General features: G+C 49.6%; 1 long non-coding RNA gene across 2 annotated transcripts; it reads left to right on the top strand.

The window, feature by feature from the left end:
• The first annotated feature begins 11546 nt into the window (after positions 1-11546).
• LOC134759760 (uncharacterized) lies at positions 11547-14971 on the top strand. Of its 2 annotated transcripts, none has more exons than XR_010136476.1 (2): positions 11547-11765; positions 14562-14971. It is a non-coding gene; the product is annotated as an uncharacterized LOC134759760 (long non-coding RNA). The 2 variants fall into 2 exon arrangements; XR_010136477.1 differs by lacking the exon at positions 11547-11765 and adding an exon at positions 13021-13967.
• Positions 14972-21828: the final 6857 nt, after the last annotated feature.

The following is a 21828-nucleotide window of genomic DNA, read 5'->3' as shown; positions in this document are numbered from 1 at the left end:
CACTTAGTTGGCCAGACTGGTCTTGAACTCCTGACTTCAAGTGATCCACCCGCCTTGGCCTCCCAAAGTGCTGGGATTATAGGCATGAGCCACCGCCCCCGGCCTCTCTGAGCATCTCTTCTGTGCCTGATCATGTGCTGGTCCTGGAGACAGAGATTCCCAGCCTCTGTCCTCAAGTTGCTCTCTGGCTATTGGGGAACCAGGTGGGTAAACAGGCCTTGCAGTGCAGTGAGAGGGGCGTGCTTGGGCCTATGGGAGCACACAGGAGGCCACCTGACCCAACCTGGGTAGGAGAGATCAGAGGTGGCTCCCTGGAGGAGGTGAGCCTGGATTTAGTCTTATATAATGAGGAGAAGTGGGGGGTCATTCTAGGATAAGGGGATACCATGAGCCAAAGACCAGAAAGAAGAATCGTCATCTCTCATTGGAAGATAATTGTAGCTACCTCCCAGCCTGTGTCCTGGGGTCTGCCCAGGACTTCCAAATCAGCACGGCAGCCAGAGTGAAGCTTTTGAAATGTGTCTGTCACATCACTCCCCTGCTGAAAACCCACTAATGGCTTCTTAGCTCACTCCAGATAAATTCCAAAGTCCTAAGCATGAACAATCACACCCTACACAATCTGGCCCCTGTGTTTCTCTGAATTTACCTGGTCACTCCATTCCAGCCATTGCTCTTCCTTAGATAGAAAAACAGTCTCAGCTCGGGGCCTTTGCACTGGCTGTTCTTTCTGCCTGGAGATCCACACCGTCCCTTTCTTCAGGTCTCTGCCCAAAGGTCACCAATGAATAAAGTTGTTCTTGACTCACATATAACACAGCAACTCCCACGGTGACTGTCTTGGTCTTTATCCTGCTTATTTTTCTCCATGCTATTAGGTTGGTGCAAAAGTAATTGAGTTTTTTGACATTACTTTTAATGGCAAAAAACGCATTACTTTTGCACCAACCTAATAACAATGCCACCTGATACTAGACACACACAATGCACACACACACACGCTGCTTTTTAAATTAAAATTTGTTTTAACCTACTAAAATGAAAACTTCAAGAGAACAAGGATTTTGTCTTGTCCACCCTGTAGCCCCAGTACCTGGAATAGCATCTGGAAGAATGCTGTCCATCCATGTGAACAGTTTGGCGTGGCTGGGGCAGAGTGCACCCGAGGCATGGGCAGGCGATGGAGCTGTGTACTCCTAGGCAGCAGCAGGAGGCCGGGCAGAGCCTCAGATGATGGCTGAGGAGCCCGGACCTTCCATAGGTGACCAGGACCCAGGGAAGGGTAACAGGGTCAGACTCATGCTTGGGGATTGTGGCATCTGGAGGAGGGCAGGCTGGAGGGAGGGAGTGAGATGGGTGACAGTGAGAGGGAATGACCCCAGTGCGGACAAGAAATGGTGGAGGAGGCAAGATGGCTGCCTGGGCTGCTGGCGGGGCCGTGGGGGATGAAGATGCCATTCTCTGACCCAGGGGCCCTCCAGGGGGAGATTCTGAGTGTCTAGGAAGCTGGGCCATGGGGCTCTGGAGCTCAGGATAGAGGCCTGGACTGGTAGGAGTGGTTTGGGGGTGGGGATATGGGGAGCATGACGTCACTGGCATGGTTGTCATCATCACTCTTATAATCTTCATCAAAACAAACTTTTATTGAGTGCTTAGTGTGTACCTGGCACTGTGCTCAGAGCTGTGGGTGGAGTTCTTTCTTGGCGTTTCTCTATAACCCGGTGACGTGCTGCTACACGTCTCACAACCTGCTCTCTGGAGGAAAAAAGCCCTGATTTGTGGAGTTTGACCATGTCTATGGTGTAAATACTCCTACTATGGCTGATTTCAAGCTATGAACATGATGTTACTGCATGTGGAGTTAGGCACAGATGTGCCACAGCTGCCACCACATGGCATTTCCAACACAGATACAGTAGACATGAGCTCAAGGGCATAGACGATAGGAAAATGAAGTAAACGTATAGGAATGGATGAGTTTGGAGTGTTTATTACCTTTGATTTGAATATCATTTATTTAAGTTTACATAATTTAAATGTTTAACAAAGGCTGTGTTTAACAACCAGCTTGTAACATTAATTCTTGAAAATGTAACCAGCAGCTCTTGCAAACTGACATGGACCGATGCCCACACTCCACCGCTACAATCTCACGATACAGACACACAGACGCAGTCATCAGGGAGGGGAAGGGAGGTCACCCGGCTGGTAAGTGGTAGAGCCGGGTGTCCTTGAGCAAGTAATGTTCTGTCCCTGAGCACCAGTTTCCTCACCTGTGAAATGGGGACAATAAAACGTCCCTTCCGCGTGCTGTGGCGGTTTAATAAGCCAATGCTTATAAAGCAACTGGCATATAGTAAATGCTTCATAAGTGGAGACCTGACCACTAGTGTATTATTGTTATTTTTATTTTATTCATTTTTGAGATGCAGTCTCACTGTCGCCCAGGCTGGAGTGTAGTGGTGCAATCTCAGCTCACTGCAACCTCCGCTTCATAAGTGGGGCCCTGACCACTAGTGTATTATTGTTATTTTTATTTTATTCATTTTTGAGACGGAGTCTCTCTCTGTCCCCCAGGCTGGAGTGTAGTGGTGCAATCTCGGCTTAATGCAACCTCCACCTCCTGGGTTCAAGCGATTCTCCTGCCTCAGGCTCCTGAATGGCTAGGACTACAGAAGCCTGCCACCACGCCTGGCTAATTTTTGTGTTTTTAGTAGAGATGGGGTTTCACTATGTTGGCTAGGCTGGTCTCGAACTCCTGACCTCAAGTGATCTGCCCGCCTCAGCCTCCCAAAGTTCTGGGATTACAGCGTGAGTCACCATGCCCAGCTGTGTTATTGTTATTTTAATACTAATAACAAACTCCTCGATCCTGCCCTCGAGGTATTCATGGCCTAGTGGAAGGAGAGGCAAACAATAAGACATACACACATTCATAGGATTCCAATTCAGGCAGAAAAAGAAGGCTTCCTGGAGGAGGATGCATTTGAACTGGGCCTTGTAGGTTTGGGAGAGGGTGGGTCCATGTGGGTTAAGGTGAGGCATTGCTGGCTGTTGGCCCACAACAAAGAGAGGAGGGAGGTGGGGATGCATCTGGAACCAGGACCAGGCGAGAGAGGAGGCTGGAGCCCTTGAGAAGAATGCTGGATGGAGAGACAGAGTCTGCGTTTTCTTCTGAGGGCAGTGGGGAGCCACAGCGGGCTGTTCAGCAGGGTGTGACAGGGTTGGATTGGTCTCTTGGAACATCAGTGTGACTGCAAAGGGGAGGAGGACCAGGAGGGGGCCACAGTGGTTGTGGCAGAGGCTGTCCCAAGGGGCGTGGGGATGGCAGCCCACCCATCTGGGCTCCTTCACCAGCCTGAGTGGTGCTGGGGTGTCCCTCAGCCCCTCCCCTCCTGTACCTACTGGAGAGGGCAAGCAGGACTCCTCCCCCACTGCTCCAGCCCCAGCCCCATAGCTAATCCTGGTGACACCGGGTCCTGAGGCTGGGGCGGGGCAGCCGGGCAGCTGGCCTCAATTAGCTGGGAGCCGGGTCTGGACAGTGTCATTAGGAGAAAACCAGAGCCTGCCCATAAACTCTAATGAATGCATTAATGGAAGGCTTGTGCGCCTCAAAGGGAAAAAAAAAGCAAGTCTAAATAAAGTTATTAACACAGCCCACCTGTGTTCGGCTCTCGGCCTATATTGTTCAAATAGCCCATTAACTCCTGAGGCATCCAATCTTGAAAGTGAGCCCTGCCTCTCTGAAGCAGACGTTTAACTGCGTTCATATAATTCAATTAGATTCCGCAGTCGTGGTCCAAAGGCATTCTCCCGGCTTTCATCTCAGTAATGGCCTGCAGGCTGGAGCAGGACACAGGGGGTTAAAAAGTGGGGCTCGGAACCTGCCTTTTGGCCTGACTCACTCCATCACCCCGAGGGCCCTCCAAATGAGTTTCCAGGGGCAGTGCCTTTATCACTGGAGCAGACTCACGGATGGACTTCCGGGCCTGGGATTCTCACTCGGAGCCCTCTCATGGGCTCTAGATCCAGCACGGGCCCCGCGCCCCTTCTCCCGCTCCATCCCCACCTTGTCCAACGGGGCAGCACACCACGGACCCCGACTCCACACAGCCAGCCCCATTAATAAAGAGTTAAGAAAATTCATTAGGAAGTAGGTCTTTTATAGATTCCGTTAAAGCCTTCTTCCTACTTCTGTCACTGAGAAAGGATAAAAATCCTTTTATCACTCTACAACTTGTTAATGTCCCGCCCCGGGAGCGCTTCATCTGCAATAAACATCTTCACAAAATATGCATCCCCAGGGAGGAGCCGTTAATTTCCTCAAGGCCTCACACATGTAAGGGATTTTATTGCCTGCAGGTGCTTCATGATATTGTGTGAGCTTCTAATAAACGTCCAGTAAACCGCAGGTAGCGCCTCGGAGAGAGATGGGCCCATGCACCTGTCCACAAAGGGCCTCCATGCACCGCGCCTTCACCTTCTGTGGTCCAGCCCTGGCACGGTCAGCTCCTGAGCCCGGCCTGCGCCTCGGGACGCCCGCAGGTAAGGTCCGACTCTGAACTCCTTGTGGGGAGCCTGGGGCTCACTGCTGTTTGATGCCAGGAAAATCCCACCGTTAAACCTACACACCCTGGCAGGAATCGCAAACACGCCAAGGCGTTCTCTTTTTTATTTCTTAGTTTTCTTTCCTTGTTCATTTTGGAGTCGTGACCCCTGTTATGATCTGCTGCGGACATGTGATTATGAACAAATTTAACTTCCTATTTTCTTAATAACTGAGATAGAGGGAAAAGGGAACTTGCCTCTCTTAAGTGCGTGTGTTTTGCATATCTTAAGGGCAGTTTTTGAGATGTTAAAAACAATTGCTAGGAAAATACATTGTAGCTCAGTCACTAGAAAAAAGATGACTAAAGGAATAATTAGAAGTTTGCATTTAATGGAAATCTCTCTCTTTGGGATTCTTTCCAATTTTTATCACCAAGTGAATCGTGAGGTGCGTGCTGGGTGTCTGTGCAGATGTGCTTTGTGGCAGGGGGGAGTCGTGGATGCCACCAAGGGCCCATTCCTAGCCCCGTGAGCTGCAGAGCAAGACTTGGGGTCTGGGGGTTCACAGAGGCCTGCGGGGAGGAGGATGGGAGACGGCCCAGGTCAGTAGCAGGAGACCAACAAGATGGCCTCTGCAGCTCTTTCCAGAATGAGGTGCCTCTGAGAACCGGGTGCTGGGATGGGATGATCCCTTCTAAATCAAAGACAGCTTATGCTATCTTTGGACAAAAGACAACTGGCATTTCTGGGACACCTTCACAGTGGTGGGTCTCTGAGGGACGTGACCTGAGGCCAGGATAGTGGCTGGAGCTTCTGTGAGCTTGGTTTTCATTCAAGTCTAAATGCTGAGTGTGGATGGTTCAGCCCACCAGGCCTCATCTGTAGGTGCTCATGTCGGCTTGGGGCACACACACTCTGCTCATGGAGTGGCACAAAGGAACCCAAGCTAGGGAGAGAAGGGAGAGGGCCACTGGATTTAGCCCTCCTGTGCCCCTGTGGCTGGCAGAGACATCTAACTGGGGCCTCGGAAGCTTCTGGAAAGAGGAGATCCCCAAATGGATTTTGGAAGTGTTGAGGAGGAAGAGCTAACTCGGCCGTGTTTACAGGCCCCTCCTTCCCTAGGTAGGAGCAGGCTGCAGCGGAAACCAACAGGCTCAGAATCCAGGACTCTAGGGTCGAGCAAAGCCGGACAGCTGAGCCCCTGGGCGTGCACATTCCTGGCCTGGGATGACTAATAATAAAACAGCGATAATGTCGCTGAAAATACGAGCCCCGCACAGCTCTTGCTGTGGGTCAGGGCCAGGCTCATTAGGACCTTATCTCTAGAATCTTCCTAACTACCCCTTTACAGGTGAAAAAGCTGAGGTTTGAGAAGTGAGGTCATTTATCCAAGGTCATCCAATGGGGGAAGAGAAGTTCAGGGTGGCCTGGAACAGAGGCAGGGGGCTCTACCCATACCACCACATGGCATCCTCTTATCAAACCTTGGAGAAGGGGTATCAGTCCGCATTTTCCAGAAGACGAGCTCAGGCTCACCCTGCAGTAGGAGGAACCTGGCACAGCTGTGACATCTGCCTCCTTCCCCAGACATGGCTGCCCGCACCCCCCGCTTCTCTGGGCTGGGAGGGGAGAGGGTCATTCGCCCTCTGCCCCCGCCCTGGCTGGCCCGCCTGGCCGGGCCCAACAGAAGCCACAGGAGGGCCAGGGAGCCTGGAGTGGCTTCAGAGGTATGAAGGACATGATGAAAGCCCCGGAGCACGGGACCCAGCCGAAAGGTTAGAGGAAGCAGGATTATTCTGCCCGGGGAGCGGAAGGCCCAGGGGGCAGGGGCCCTGGCTAATGGAGAGCACCAGATGCTGACCAGCTGTTCCCTGTCTCCCTGGAGGCCCAGCAGGACCAAAAAGATTCCTCCTGCAGCAGGAGGGAGTCGAGGAGGATAGGAAGAAGAACCGGCTGAAGGAGGGGTTGGGGCTGGGACAGTAGGAGAACCATCCTCTGAGGAGCTGTAAGAAACAGGATGGCAGCCCCTAACTGAGTTTTGGCTAGGAGGGCAATACCAGCACCTGGGGCAGGGATGTGGTTTGTGTGCAGCGGGAACGGGGACACTCCCTTGAGAAGTGGTATTCTCCTCTGAGAACACGATCTGAATTAGTAAACCCCTGTGCCCGCCCAGCCCTGCCATGTGGAGCAGGGGCTAGGCCACCCCAGTAGGGCCGGCAGTCTGAGGTCTCATAGGAGCCTCTGAGGCCATTTCCCCAAGCTCAATGCAGGAAGTGAGAGGTCTGGGAAACCCCACATCTCAGAGGCCTGGACCCAAGCTGGCTGGGGAGAGCCAGGCCCACAAGTCCCGACTTTGAATGGCCAAAGTTCCTAAAAATTTATCCTCTACCCCAGGTCATCAAAACACACAGTAGTAAACTGTAAAGCAAACATCAAGGAAACCTGCAAAGTCCCGATTCTCCCTGCAGTGAACAGTTTGGTGCTTAACAAAAAAATCCAACTGAAATTTCTGAGTGTTTTTGTCTGCGTGCTTGTTGGGTGACCCAGCCAGGCACTCCTCCCTTGGATCCTGAGCTTCTTTATCATAAAGCAGGGACGGGGTCAGTAATCTGGGAGACTTGCACAGAGAGGAGTCGGTGAGACCCAGAAAGACTTGCTCGGGGCTGCCAGAGCTGGGATGCTTCCTTCCCTCCTCCTGCAGTCCTCAGATCTCACCCAACCCCCAATTCACAGATGGGAAAACTGGGGTTCAGAGAGGAGATGGGACGAGTTTGTCACACAGCAAGCTCGTGTGGCCAGGCAAGCATTGTTCCCAGCCCAGCACAAAGCACTCTTTTCTTCATGGACTCAATTTTGCTTTGAGGTGGGAAAACTGGGATGTCCCTGTTCAGCCTGCTGGACCTTGTTTGGAACCCAAGGCTAGGGTTGCCAGATAGCATACACCAGGGCAGGTGAATTTCATATGAACCAGGAATAAGTTTTTAGTATAAGTATGTCCCACACAACCTTTGGGACATACTTATGCTTAAAAAAAATAATTATTCCTGGTTGGGCGTGGTGGTTCACACCTGTGATCCCAGAACTTTGAGAGGCCGAGGCAGGGGGATTACCTGAGGTCAGGAGTTCGAGATCAGCCTGGTCAAAATGGTGAAACCCTGTCTCTACTAAAAATACAAAAATTAGGTGTGTTAGCGGGTGCCTGTAATCCCAGCTATTTGGGAGCCTGAGGCAGGAGAATCGCTTGACCCCAGGAGGTTGCAGTGAGCCATGATCATGCCACTGTACTCCAGCCTAGGCAACAGAGTGAGATTCCGTCTCAGAAAAAAAAAAAAAAAAAAATATATATATATATATATATATAAAATATATATATGTATTCCTGGTTCATTGGAAATTCAAATTTAATGGGATGTCCTGTATTTTTATTTGCTAAATCTGGCAATCCTACGCAGCATCCCAGTAGGGCTGCCCCATCTCCTCACAGGGAGAACCTTCCAGGCCCCTTCTCTGGCCGCAGAAACCCAGGTTAGAGCCACTTGCTCTCAGCTTATGCAGACACCAAAAAGCCGTTACCAGCCCTTTTCTGCTGCAAAGAGTAGAAAATGTGTTTCCTTGTGATTTTGTTTTCTTTCAATATATATTTTTGGATGGGACTTGGAATGGGGGGTGGAATCCCTTAGAATAGGAATTATTTATCGGGGAAATACGGCATTTTCGAGTTTGCTGTTTGCAGAGAACGTAGCAGTGCCGGCAGGCAGCCTCTGTGATCTCCGGTTTCTCTTGGAAGAATACGGAAAACAGGAGTCATTATAAGGGAAACTTTTCCTTCGGATGCCTCTGGGGCCTCATCGCCTCAATTTAAAACGTGTAAGACACAGGTGAATTTTTAAGGGTTAAAATGGACAGAATAAGACAAAATATCAGAGAAATTTCCTGGAGTAGCCTTGGCAATATGGTTCCCTGGATCAGTGGTATTTCATTTTTCAAATTGTTGAGAGCTTTTTCAAAAAATTATTTCCAAGGAAGTCATTGTATTTGCCTATAAAGAGATTCAGTAGCCTTTTCTTTTTCTTTCTTTCTCTCTTTGCAACTCTTTCTTAAGCTAAAACAAAGATGTTGAAGACAAATTGTTTGAACGAAGCAATCAGGAAAAAATATTTGCAGAGTCAAGAAAGATCAACAGAACATGAAAAAAGGAAACATGAAAAGTAAATAAAATACACACTAGAAAAAGTCTTTATATGAGATTTTCTTTAAAATATTTTAACATTTGACCTTCTACCTCGGTGTGCTATTCTAATCCCATTTAGTTTCAAAATGCCATAACTATCAGTGTGCAGATGGATGGGCTTTAAAAAAAATGCCATAACTAGAACTTCAAATCTTGACCACTTTTTCTTACTTTTCCCAAATATTTGATGGCTCTTTTTTTTTTTTTTAAACATCTTCCCGGACCAGGAGAAACATTCTTCTGTGGGAAAATCATGTATTCAATATATTTGCTTTCCAGAATGGTCTTCAAAGGCATTCAGGCTTTGCCTTTAAAATGGTAAAATTTTGCAAAGGCCAAATCTGAGGCCCAGTTGACACCAGAATCAGAGCGGGAGGAGTTTCCCAGTGCTCACCAAGTCTGAACCGATGAGGGGAGTCCCAGTCACTGAGTGCAGAGTGGGGCTGGAACCAAAGGGACGAAAAACCTAAACCTGCACCCCATTTATATCTCGTGTTCATCCTCTTCCCTCTCTGAACACAGACCCAAGATCGAAATCTCAGCCCGCAGCCTGGAGCCGGGAGGTGCGGCTTGATGTCAATTACTGCCCAATTCCAGAGGTGCCATCAAAGAGTTAACTAGGATGTCCCAGCGCGCAAATGTGGGATAATTGGGAAACAAATTCTACAAACATCTTGAAAGGGGCAAAAGACCTTTGATCTTTCTATAGAAGGGGAGACATTACAATGCCGTCTGCCTGCTGGGGCCTGCACACATCTCATACCAGGTTAGAGGATGGCATCTTTCTGAGAAATCAGCCGACACCTAATTCCATCGTACCTTAATTATCCTAACTGGTTTCGCATGGTCAAAGGCATTTTCTCCAAAGATTAGAGGAGAAAAAGGGACTGACAAAATAATTAAATATGCAATTTGCCAAGCGTGGGCAATATGGCTTTGAAATCACCTTTTCAGGAAGTTTTACCGCTTGTTCATTGACATGTATATTGCAGGCTTCAGACTTTTATTTAAGCTCTTTTGATTGCCTTAATGGATTAATACCTGAGTACCATCAGCGAGGGGCAGAGACCCAAGGCTGTTTCTAATTTCGAAAATATTGCGCCCGCTTCCTCTGGTGTTATGACAAAAACAAGTATGTAGAATTTGCCTTCTCACTTAAAGGAACAGGCCGATCCCCTCCAATAATTGCCTGATCTGAGAATCTGCATCTCACACATGGTGTTGTCTGTTCTAGGAACGTTTCATGGTGCCAGGGGCCAGGGTGCTGGCAGCATGGGCAGTCCTGGGCGGGCCTGCGTTGCGTGCATTTGGGGCGTGGATCGGTTTGGGGTAGCATCCCCGAAATGGGTCTGTGTCTCTGGACAGTAGAACGCCTCTCAACCTAAGGCTCTGGCAGCGTCCGGGGTGTGGAGGAATGTGTTACTGCCTTGCTTATAACTCCTGCCGTGGGTAAGAAACATTCCATAGGGTTGGGGGTGGGGGGAGGCTGCTAGTCGGGATTTGAAGAAGAATCTCCGCTCAGACCCTGCTGCATCCCGCAGAGGCATCCGGAAACCAGAGTTTGCTGTGGGGGAATAGTTTGCATTCTGTCCTCATGATAGGGAGAATTAGAGTTCAGAGGAAGGAATCCGTGGAAGTGATTGCACCATTCCCATCTTCTGGCTAAGCTGGGTGTCTGGTGGCGGGGGGCAGTGTCTGGGGCCTCCTCTGAGGACATGAAGGAGAGGTCCCCTGGGGCAGGTTTTGTCTGGTCTAGGACATCTAGACATCTAGGTACCCAGTGGGCAGAAGAGGGATCATCTCAAACATGCAGAGTGCCTGGGTACCGAGAGGGGTTAAAGGATAGATGGAAAAGACAGAGAACAGAAAAAGACAGGGAGAGCCAAAAAGAAATACTAAGAGGAAGAAGAGAGACACACGGAGATACTGTCATACCCTCTCACGTGCGCACACACGCGCGGAGACAGTGAGATTGCCTTTGAAGGCAGAGGGACAAGGCCTAATTGTCTCAGGGATGTGCACGGCGGCCTGGCTTTTCATCATTCCCAGAACTCTCTAATGAGGCTGTGGCCTCTCCTGGTGGGAACTTTGCTCCCTGAAATCAGCTTTGATAAAGCGGACAGACCGTCTGGGACGAGTTACTGGGTTTTCCTCTTTTCCTTTGAACCCTGTGGTGGTTTTGCTCTTGCAGGGACAAAGTCGCCGGCCTCTGTCCTTGGGCGAAAGAGACCAGCCCACCTCCTGGGGCACCCGGGCGCGTGGGGCAGGGAGATGGCAGGCCCTGTGGGGGTGTCACTGGCCCAGGTCACTTTGCAGGGCTTGATATCCAGACCCACTTGCCCGTCACGCAGGTTCTGCTGGTCCCCCCGTAGAAGCAAAACCTTAAATGCATCTCAGCAAATCGCAGCAGCCAGGAGGTCCCTCACATCATGAGGGCACACAGGCTAACAACACTGATGACAAGAACGCTGGCTGCTCACGGAGCACTCACTCTGCGTCAGGCTCTGAGCCAAGTATTTGACAAATGCTATTCATGGCAGTAGCACCCGTGTGCCCCTTTTCCAGAAGAGCAAACAGAGGCTCCGAGAACTAGGTGGCTCACTGATCAGAGGCAAAATCGGACCGAATCTGTCATCCCTGGGTCCTGCTCTCAACCACTGGCCTTCCTGAAGGTGGGGGAGCCTTAGCTGACCCCCTGGACGTGGCAGTTTTCTAGCTGTACCATCCCTCTCTCATTTCTCTTACCCATGACTGGGCTCTCTGTGAGGTCACAGCCATAAAGTCAGCAAGGCCTCAGCTCTAAGGTCTCTGGACACCTATCCCTACCTCATTCTCTTTGCCCTGGAAGGATGCAGTGTCCAGAGGTCTCCCTGAGCCCTGGCTGTCCTGAGCAGCAGCTCTGGAAGGAAGAGGGGGTGTGGAGTTAGCCACTCTGGGGCAGGAGGAGAGGAAAGGGCCTGGCTACCCCAGGAGGACCACAAGCCCGGTAGGACTTGTCTTTGATCTCCGATGGTTAAAACAAACACCCTCTCCGGTGCTTCCTCCTGGTCCGGGGAGTCCCTCCTTCCTGGCCGGCAGACATTGAACGGCCAGGGAGAGGCTGCCTGGTCCCAGTCCCAGGGTCCTCACTTGGAAGTTGTCCTAGGGTCAAAGGCAGCTCCAGAACACCCTGGCTCTGGCCTGCTCTCATCCCAGCCTCCAACTCCTGAGGCTTTTCCGCCAGGCTCCTCAGCCTCCTCACGGCTACGGCTCGCTCATCCCCAGCTGCAGCCGCCCAGGTCAGGCGGCAGGGGTGGCCGCGGTCCCACTCACTGCAGGCTGTTCACCTCTTATCTCTAAAGTTGGCAGGCTATGAGGAATGACCTGAAATTTGTTCTAACTTGTAAAAGAGAGAACATTGGCTGTAAGCTTTCATTTACTCCGAGTGCCCACTGTGTGTCAGGCCATGGGTGGTGCTGGGGAGACAGCAAGAGTGAAAGAGGTATGGTCCTGCATTCATGGAAGGGTTTCTGGTTCTTTTTTTTTTTTTTTTCTTTTGAGAAAGAGTCTCGCTCTCTCACCCAGGCTGGAGTATAGTGTCATGGTTTTGGCTCACTGCAACCTCTGCCTCCTGTGTTCACGTGATTCTCCTGCCTCAGTCTCCTGAGTAGCTGGGACTACAGGCACATGCCACCACACCTGGCTAATTTTTGTGTTTTTAGTAGAGACGGGGTTTTACCATATTGGTCAGGCTGGTCTCGAACTCCTGACCTCCAGTGATCCACCCTTCTCGGCCTCCTAAAGTGCTGGGATTACTGGCATAAGCCACCTCACCCAGCCAGTTTCTGGTTCTGATGAGCAATGGATTCTGTGCCACACATTTCACCGCTGTTTGGGACACCGCAGAGCACAGCTAGGCCCTGAAGAGAGAGGGCTGGGGACAGACCTTCTTGTTCAGTGTCTGGGGACAGCCCTCCTGTTTCTCTCTAGGTCCCTGGGGATGGCGTGTGGTGGGGAAGCCACCCTGGAGCAGCTTCATGCTCCCGTCCTAAAGAGCTCCTTCAGCAGCTCGGGGCTGAGCCACACGACGCCTCTGCTGGGAGGAAGGAAGTTGCATATTCCTGCCTGTGTACCCGGCAGAACATTCTTTCCACGTCCTACCATTGACAAATCCTCTTGGAATTCCTGGTCACTTCATGATGACAGCGTGCAGAGGGAGAGGGGGTAATCAAAGGACAGGCATGATGAGGGCGAGGGGCTTTTCCTCCCAAATTTGTATGATGAAAATATCTAAACATACAGAAGAGTTGAAGGAAGAACAAGGAACACTCTCAGAGCCCCTCCTAGAGCTGACACGTAACCACGTCACACGCTTACTTTATCTGTCTGTGTAGATACATCTCTAGAGCTATGTATTTTTTGCTGTAAGTTTGAAAATAAGTTCCAGGCATCATCCCTAAATACTTCCGTGTGCATTTCTAAGAATGAGGATATTCTCTAACCACAACACCATTATCATCTGAAAAAAATTAACAGTGATTTGAGAGGGAAGGATTTCGAGAATTAGTCAAGGCATAAGCGTTGAGACGTTTGTTAGATGAGGAGGTACTGTGTTGTATTACTGTTCGCAAAGCTTTCTTTGAGCTTGGTCCCCCTGAGGGGCAGCTGGAGGAAGATGGAATGACACTCCCATTCCAAAGTTTGAGATCTTCAGGGGAGCAGAGCACCACGCTAGTAGTGCTCAGGTAGGTGCTCGGGATGTGCACAGGGAACACGTCCCAGGCCAGAGGCCACCCCTGGGTCCCCCTTCATGCTCCTGGGCATAGAAGGTCCTGTTTTTCCAGTTCTGCCCCGTCCGGAGGAGAGGGGGGTGGGGCTTGGCAGGCAGATTGGATCTGGGCTCGAATCTCTGTGAGACCTGGGCTGATTGGGGTTCCCCCCGATCAAGTCCTCAGCTCCCTTTGGGGTCACGGAAGCTAAGCTTGGGTGGGGAGATGTGGGGCCTTCCCAAGTGCTGAGCAACCCTTTTCTTTACCCTGTGGAGGGGACCTAGAGACAGGGACAGCGGAGGAGTTCAAGTGCCAAAATCCCCCCACCTCGACCCAGGGCTGAGATGGGTCCCTGGATCTTCCAGCTATGATGTCCCCAAGAATCTGCAATATCTCCCACAACTCCTTCTGATGGGGGGTGTACGTGGGGGCATGCCCAGGTGAGAGCTGCAGATGGAGGCTGTAGGGTGACTGCATTTATCTGTGGGTGTAACTGAGGATCTCACAGGTCCAGGAGGGTGGTCCTCATATGTGCACAGAGACTGGAGGGGACAAGGGTGCATTTTGGTGCATGTATGGATGTCCTAAGAGCAGATCTGGGGTGTTCTCATGTCAGAATATGGGTCTGTGCTCTGTGTAATGTTAGGGCTTTCAGAACAGAATATTATTCAGCCTTAAAAAGGGGCGAAATTACAACACATGCTACAACACGGTGAACCTGGAGGATGTTATACTAAGTGAAATAAGCCAGTTACAAAAAGACAATGCAGAACGAATCCAGTTATATGAGGCATCTACAGAAGTCAAGTTCATAGAGGCAGAAAATGGAATGGAGATTGCCAAGGGCTGGGGGACGGAGGAGTGGGGCATTCTTATTTAGTGGGGACAGAGTTTCGGTTTTGCAAGATGAAATGAGTTCTAGAAATGAATGGGGTGATGATTGTACAACAACGTGAAGGTACTTAATACCACCAAACTGTACTTTTAAATATGGTTAAGCAGGTGAATGTTACATGGTCTGTATTTTGCCACAGTGAGAAAAAAAAGCGGGGTTCTGGTGCCCGTGACTGGCTGCCTTGTAAGGTCTCCTGTTTCTGAATGATGGTGACACCCACCCTGTCCCTGTGTGACCCGACTGCTCACTACTGTTGACTAGGAAAGCCAGAATATTGTCACTAGGAGAGAATATTGTCAATCAGAGGAAATCTAATGGAGCCAGAGAGATGCTTTGGGGATCATGCAAGTCTCAAACCCAAGACCCATTTCTGGAAATGCTACCATGTTTGAAGCAGATCTCACCAGCTAGGAATGGAAACAGAGGCATTCTGTCAAAGGAAAGAACTTGATGAGAAATTGTTTTATGAAAGCCAAATTTTGGCATGTTTTCACATTTTAGTTTGTCAGAACACAGAGTAATAAATGTTAAACATGTTGTTTATTATTATGCTCGGTTGATTTCTTTATGATGACAATTTTATTTTTGAAGTTTGTCCTCGAGTGACTGCAGGATTCCAGAAGAGAACGGGAGAGATGTTTTACAGTTTATGCCAGCAGGACCATTGGGAGAACAGTTTTTATTTAAAAAAAAAAAAAAAAAAAGACAGAAAAGGAGGTGGCCCAGGTCCCTGCCCCCCTCCCACGGTTGGGTCAGGGGTTGGGGTGGCGGCCAGGGCTGTCGTCAGGTCCCTGGTTATGAAGCTCTGCCTGCTGGCTGTGGTGGGATCTGTTACGGCTGCAGGGCCTGGCTGGTGGGAGGGAACTTGGCTCTGCTCGCTGCAGTCTTTGTTTCTGAAGCTGATGCCCGGTGGCTGGTTTGTGGTTGTGAACATGGGGAGCTCGGACTGGGAGCGTCCACTTATTTGGTGTGGAAGGCTCAGGAAGCCTGCCACAAAAGCCGCCCCACGGGAGAGGGGGACCGGTTGCGTGAGCTTCCTCTTCTAACTTCTCGTCTCCATCATCAGTGGATGGAGCAGGGGTTAGGTTCTAAACCCTGGTGGGCTGACGGTGGCGGGACCCAGGACAACACCAGGAGCCTTCACACATCTGGCCCTGTCACTTCCAGGCTGCGCAGGGCACCTTGCCTCTGAAAAATCTGTTTCCCCAACTGTAAAATGGGCCTCTGTGCCCACCCCTCAGGCCATTTCCTGGGCACTCAGACTGGGCTGGGTGCTTCGGAGACAATGCTCCACCCAACTCTGTGTCCAATTCTGAATCCCATTTTCAGATGAGGAACTGGACCAGAGATGGGGAGCCACCTTAGCCAAAGTGCCCACAGCAGTGGGGGCAGCGAGGCTGGGTTAGGGTCCCAACTCTGTCTGCTTAGGATCTGCATAGGAAATCACCCAGCCTGGCTCAGGTGGGAGCTCTGTCCTGAAGAAGTGATCTGGCTCCTGGGCTGAGGAGGAAGAGCATGCTCCCGGGGGCACAGGGAGCCTAGCACTGAGCAGAGCTCAAGGGTCCTGGTCCAATGTGGACAACTGTGCTGGAGTCCCATAGGGTCTCTCTGTGGATGGGATGAGGGGTCTCCGGTTCCTGGGTCTGTGCTGTAGGCTGAAGTCTGGGCAGCTGGTGAAGGGGCTGTCTGCACCCCACGCTGTGGATGGGCCAAGTGGGGAACCCTAACATCTGTTTACATAGGAGGGTCCTCTTTGGCGGGTTCTGAGCTGGATGCAGGGGGGTCAGGTGCAAGTAGCCCTCCCAGAGAGAGACGCATGGGCCTGCTGGTGTCCAGAGGAACTTCCATGCAGATTCGGAGAAGGCACAGAGAGGCTGTGGCACTGGTCTAGTGTCACACAGCATGTTAGCAGATGGGCCACCTGCCCAGCCCTTCCTGAGGCCTTTAGGGGGTCATCAGGAAGCTGAGGCTGGGACTGGGGGCAGCATCTCGCAGCCTAGTTAATATTCCCACCTCTTTGGCATCCTGTGGCACACAGAGGGGCTTGGAGGAACGACATGTGCCCCCAATGCCTCCCAGCCAAGGCCTGGTTCATCACATTACTGTTTTCACACCCAGGCCTGGGCCAGTGGGCTTGAACACCGATACTGGCCAGGGCAAGCTGACGGAGAGGCTGGTGAGGGGTTAGTTCAGGGTCCTTCCCCCAAGATTCGGCCCAGAAACACATCCAGCCAATCGTCCAGGCTCCCTCGGCCCCCGATCACCACCCCTGCTGTAGGAAACACTTTTAAGAAAGTCGGGGTGGGGGAATCCAAGATCCCTGGCACTGGCTGGGGGTGAGGTGGCCCCGCCACTGGCTGCTCGCAGAGGGGGACTCAGCTCCTGCCCCTCTGACCCGAAGCCGCGGAGGCCTCCGGCACGGCAGCCACAGCCTCCATAAAAGAATAAGGATCACATTCCTCACTTTTTAAGTTGCACAAAAGCTGTATGCATAATTAATGTGCAATAAACGTGAGCGGCTGGAAATTAACTACATGGAAAAAAAAAGAATATACTTAATTGTGAAAATTAATTTTGCCTTTATTCTTTTTCTTTCTTTCTCTCTCCTCCTTCCCCTGCCCTTTTACAACTTGTTATATTGTCAGAGCCCTTCAGATCTGGCTGGGGATCATCTTCTGGATGACTCGTCTGCTGACCTCTTGCCAGGGAGCCGAGGACAAGATTAGTTTTAAGCCACAGCCTAGTCAGTTGCTTTCAACAGAGGGTCCGAGAGTGCACACGAGCCGGGTCGGGTGTTACCGTGTCGCACAGAGGAATGTTGTAATCATTCCCCAAGACCTTCCTCGGGGGACCTCTGTACCTGATTTTAAAGGCTTTGGTAGACATGATTTTGAGAGCTGCCTTTGGAAACTCGGAGAGAAAGCTCATTGTGGTGCTTAAAATTCCTAAACATGAATTTGGTGGTTAAAAAGCCAAAGGCCTAAATACATTTACGTATATTCAAACAAAGTATTTTAAGCAATAACCTTCTAAGGCTCCCTTTCTTGTTTTTCTTCTACTTTTTTTTTATGAGGACAAGACCTTTTCTAAGTAGCGAAATTCCCAGTGGAAACACTTCTTGTCATGTTCTCATTGTCACATCTCTTGATAAAACCTGAGGATTCAACTTCAAGAAACAACCCACCCACTTGAAATAATTTTTTAAAAAAGAATTATTCCTTGAGAATAAAACACTCTATTAACAGATACTTTAAAATATGATTTATTGCACACACATAACAACAACAATAACCTAAAATATCACATCGCTGGAAATAAATCACTGCCGATCCCATCTCCTTTCCATGCCAGCTGTTTTCCTGTTTCTGCCATCTTTCCCAGCCCTGGTCTGTATCGGCAGATAATTTTAAAAGAGGCAGAAGAATCAAGAGATGGAACCCAGAATTGTCTCGGCTGTTTGGGCGAGAATTGTGTTTTCAGAATATCCTAGTTTGTCTCGGGCAGTTTGTAGCTAACCCTTCTCAAGACTTCACAAACCGCAAGTAATGCAGGGTGTCTCCGAGTCACTCCGTTACCAGATAAATTTACAGCCAGAAAAGAGACTGTCAGTATGGTTGTTTGTGCTCCCTGCCACCTCTGCCCAAGTACCTGGTCTCGTTTAAGATGAACTGCTGTCATCCGAGAGCTGCCCGGTCACTGGGGACCACGGGCAAGCCATAAATAACCAGATCTGTGGCTACGGATCATCTTTGGCTAGCTGTCTGGCCTGGCCGGTTCCACCGTAGCCCAGCTGGCAAATGTGGCTGCCTTCGTGAACAGGTGGCCCACAGCAGGCTGTGGATGGGCAGTGGGCTGGGGTGGCAGGCAGGCTTCTGCACCAGCCTTTCAGGACCAACTTGGTTCCAGCCCGAATCCCCCCACCCACCGCCTGGCCAGGCCCCGGCCACAGACCTTTGCATTAAACAGCTTCTGACACTAAAAATCAAGGTCTGTCGGCCGTTGTCATAGGAATGCAATATCCTCTGGAGGTTCCCTTATTAAAAACCAAGTCTTGCCGCCGCCACCCAGGATAGATTTCTATTTCATTTGTATTGATCACCAGGAAATGTCTCATTCTCTGGTTGACAAATATGGCCAGCAGGGAGTTAGTTAGTGTTTGGTGGAAAACATTTGTTTCTACAGTGATTTGGGGGACCCTGAGCTTGAGCTGTGGTTATATTCACAAGGTCGTGGTGAGTAATCTCTAGCTATGATATAGAATTACAAATGTGAGAAATGCAGTTTTGCAGAACAATAGGGCCTGCCAGGGGCTTCCAGAAATCATCTAATGCGGCCGCTTCGTTTCACACTCGGGGTTAAGGTAAGGAACTTGACTTACCCAGGGTTACAGAGGCAGTGGTACTTCTAGGAATTTATCCTACAGATATTACCCACTGGTGTGTGCAAATGATACTCATCACGGCACTGTTTATAAGGGCAGAAGATGTGAAACCACCTAAACAAATGCCCATCATAGGAGATTCGGTAAACAATTATGGTATATAGGCAGAATTCATGTGAAATTGCCTTTTTTTTTTTTTTTGCTGGTCAAAAATGGTTGAATATGGACAATTCCATAGGGGCCAATGTGCTCCTTCTATTGAATGGAACGACATGTAGTCTTCAAAGGAACAAGATGGAGAACTCTCCCAAGATATATTATTAAATGAAAAAAGCAAGCTGCAGAACAGCGTACCTGTTGTGCTCCATATCTGTTTTTACGAAAAGAGACATAGCCACATTGGCTGGTATAAGCCTCCACTGGAGAAGGAGAGACAAATTGTCTGCGGTGGCTGCCAGGGGAGGGAACAGGCAGCTGAGGTGGGGATGATGTGAGGCTGACTTTTCACTTTATAGTTTCTGTACCTTCCAAATGTTATACTAGGTGTGTGCATGGCAGACAGGACATCAATTCAAATGTAAAACAAAGATCCAGATTTCAGTAGAGCCCTCATTACTAGGGGTTAAATGCTCAGCCGACTCTGTGGTCTGAGAATTCTGGGCTTCAAGTCATTTCATCTCACGGAGACTCAGTTTTCTCATCTGTCAAGTGGGGGTAATGATAGTATTGCCTTTTTAGAGTGGAAGTGACAGTTTCCTTGAGACACGAATGAGAAAGGCTCGGCATTGTGGCACAAAGTAAATGTTACATGTTATTATAAACGACACATAAATCATAACATACACACGCGCGCACATCAATCCTTATATTCACCCGTTTAGCGTTTTGGTTTTCTTGGAAGAGTCTTAAAAATAGCTGTGTGTGTTCGGAGACAGGAGTCGAGATTGCTGAATGTTACGTTTGCTGGGGGGACCGTGTTGCTGTTGCAGTGACGGCTGCCGACGCTGAATTTATAGGGTGGGTCTGATGATTTTTTTCTGAATCAGTAAATGGTCTTCCGCATCTCTATGTACACAGGCAGGTGAACTAATAGAATTAAGCTTATTGGTTTAATTCCTCTGGGCCCCCTTGGCGAGTGGAGAGCAGCTGGATGAATATTTTAATTAAGCTCCGACACCCAGAAGTCAACGTCCTGGAGTGGTCCCATTGGGCAAGGTCTCTCGGTTTGGGGTTTAATCAAGTTCGGCTTCAGAGTTCAAATTTCTTCCTGGACAGAAATATGTCATTAGGCGTCCAAGATTTCCACTGGAAAAAAAAATACAACTTGACTATATTTTCTCTAGAGAATGACACCATGATTCGATTAGCCCTTTTTCCTTGACATTTTGCCCACTTTATTAACTTCTGCTTTGCTTTTAAGCAGGCAACTACTGTTTTACTTCCCTGAAGAAGCTCATAATATTATAATTCAAGTGTCAGGACAGATTAGGTTAAACGAACTGTGTAATTCCCGAAGGAAAACAAACTTCAAAACGGGCGAGGTTTGCCTTGTCACACGTCATAGATTGCATTAGCGGGGAACGACCATTCTATCACCTAATGTGCTAACGTTGGCTCAAGTGTTCCCCACTCTGCAAGGTGAGAAATTACTTAGCTAACAAAACATTTAGTTTTCCCCTCTTTGCATTCTTTCTTTATGAGATTCTGAATGTGACATTTTCACCAAAAAATCTCTGTGCTTATTTGTGAAAAATGTATAGTAAAACCAAAACCCATCAAATGGAAAGAAATCACAGATGGTTTTATTCACAAGCAGTAGAATTAATGGCCTCTCTTCTCTTTATAAATATTAGAAGCAGATGAGTTCATTACGATTTCACCCTAATAAAGAAAACCTGCTTGATTTTGACAAGACATCGACTTATCTAATACATCTACTAAATAACAAAGCTACTTCCCGCCCGTTAAAACACGGCTCGAAAACACCAGCTTTACCTGGACTGCTTCTAAATTAATGAAAAACACTCCAAAGACAGCAAAAGAAGTGGGGCGCAGGGGATGGAATTCAAGAGATTTTTGAAAATGTGACTGATTTTGAAAAGAGAGGGTTTTGAAATGTTTACTTTGTGGTGGTTTGAAATTTTTACATCTTTCAACAAAGCGGGCAGAGAAGTGAAACCATCTGAAAGGGCTTTTGAAAAGAGCGATTCAGCACAAGTTGGATGAAGCTGCGGTTCCTTTATCTCGGGGAATCTGTGGACATCGTGCAGGGGAGGCCCGGCCCCTGGTCCCACTCCTCCCCAGTGCGGCAGCCTCAGCCACGGCTTCAAAGCGCAGTTGGCTGAGCACCCTGGGAGGGAATCGGACACCTCGCCCTGGGGCCGCACGGCCGGCTAGTTCCTATTCCTGAGCCCTGCAGCCTGATGTAGTCATCTCCTTGGTCATGGGAGCCCCCGGTATTTCTGTTTGTGCCGCTTTCTGCACTTGTTAAGAAAGAAGTGGGAGGCTTATGTGAAACTGCGAAAGATGGTTTTTCTCTCCAGAGCCAAGGCATTTGGGGCCTCAGCTTATCCATCATTGCAAAGATCGTTCTGAGAAATGGAATGAGTCAGCCCTGCCCAGAGAGGGAGGAAAATAAAACATGCATGGAGCCTCTGTCCCGGGCCCTTCTTGGCTGGGCTCCCGTGGAAGGGCGTGGGCTCCTTAGCCTGAAAGCTGCCCAGGGAATGCCTTTGGGGAGAGAAGCCACACAGTTTAAGAAAAATGACACATCAGCGTGGCTTTGGTCCCTCATTCTACCGTTCAGGACTCTCAACCTGGATTTCATCCCACACTTTCCCACCCTAAGACCAATAGCGGGCTTACACCGCAGAGATCAGACACCTGCACTCAAGTGTCGTGGTTGGGGGCGGGAGTGGTGGTCAAAGCTGAAACACTATTTCTAAGCAGCTCCTTAAAAGTGAACCAAGCCCGGTACCTCCACATCGTCCCAGGAACCTGCATCTTTCTTGCTGTTCTGTGCTCT

The sequence above is a fragment of the Pongo abelii genome, chromosome 13, assembly GCF_028885655.2.
Source record: "Pongo abelii isolate AG06213 chromosome 13, NHGRI_mPonAbe1-v2.0_pri, whole genome shotgun sequence".
In the NCBI taxonomy this organism is placed as follows: Eukaryota; Metazoa; Chordata; class Mammalia; order Primates; family Hominidae; genus Pongo; species Pongo abelii.
The sequence above is the reverse complement of the archived record's forward strand: the minus strand, read 5'-3'. Positions and strand labels throughout refer to the sequence as shown.